Here is a 1108-nt window from a genome sequence, read left to right as displayed (position 1 = left end):
ACCTTTTCCAGGTGATAGAGCTGGAATCACCATGTGCTGTCTTTGGGGGCTGGTTTCTGGACTCAGTTCCTTTGAATCTTCTTATAGCTTGGGGCATTCAACTCTTTTTGCACTAGCTAACAGCTCTCTGTGTGGATGTGTCATCTGATAATGAGATCCCCACTGAAGGGCATTGATGGTCTTCATATTTTGTCAGTTATGGACAAAGCTGGTACTATTATCTATATGTCATTTTGTTGTTGTTGTTTTATTTGGGTTTGGTTTGGTTTTTCAAGACATGGTTTCTCTGTGTAACAGCCCTGGCTGTCCTGGAACTCACTTTGTAGAACAGGCTGGCCTCAAACTCACAGAGATCTGCCTGCCTTTGCCTCCTGAGTGCTGGGACGAAAGGTGTGTGTCACCATGCCCAGCTGAGGATGTGGAGTTTCAGCTTATTTTCAAAAACACCGAGAAGCACAGATGTTGACCACATGGCAAGATCACATTTGTTTACATTTGTAAGAAACTGCTCTGTGACTTCTGTCTAATGCGACCATTTTTGGCGTTCCCAGTAGCCATGGTGGTGGTGGTGTTTGGAAAAAAAAAATTTCTTTTTCTTTTCTCAGAGATGTGCAGTGGTGTCTCATTTTTGCTTTAACTTATAATTCCCTTCTAGTATTTGATGATCACCCTTTCATCTGATGCTAGCTGTTTGTTTTCTTTGGTGAAATGTAACTGGAAGATTTTCTGTGTCTCACCTGGTCCCACAGCAGCTTATAAAATAATCACTCAGAGGCTTAATATTAATTACAAACTATTTGGTCTATGGCTCAGGCTTATTGACAGCTAGCTATTACATCATTTTTTAAAAAAAAATTATTTTATTTATTATGTACACAAGCCAGAAAAGGGCACCATATCTCACTACAGATGGTTGTGAGCCACCATGTGGTTGCTGGGAACTGAACTCAGGACCTCTTGAAGAACAGCCAGTGCTCTTAACCACTGAGGCATCTCTCCAGCCCCCTAGCCGTTACATCTTAAATTAACCCATCTCTATTCATCTGTGTATTGCCATGTGTCTTGTGGCTTACCTGTGTTCTGTTACATCTTGGTCCCCCGAAGAGGC

This window comes from Peromyscus eremicus, chromosome 5 (genome assembly GCF_949786415.1).
Source record: "Peromyscus eremicus chromosome 5, PerEre_H2_v1, whole genome shotgun sequence".
NCBI classification, from domain to species: domain Eukaryota; kingdom Metazoa; phylum Chordata; class Mammalia; order Rodentia; family Cricetidae; genus Peromyscus; species Peromyscus eremicus.
Note: the sequence above shows the minus strand (reverse complement) of the source record.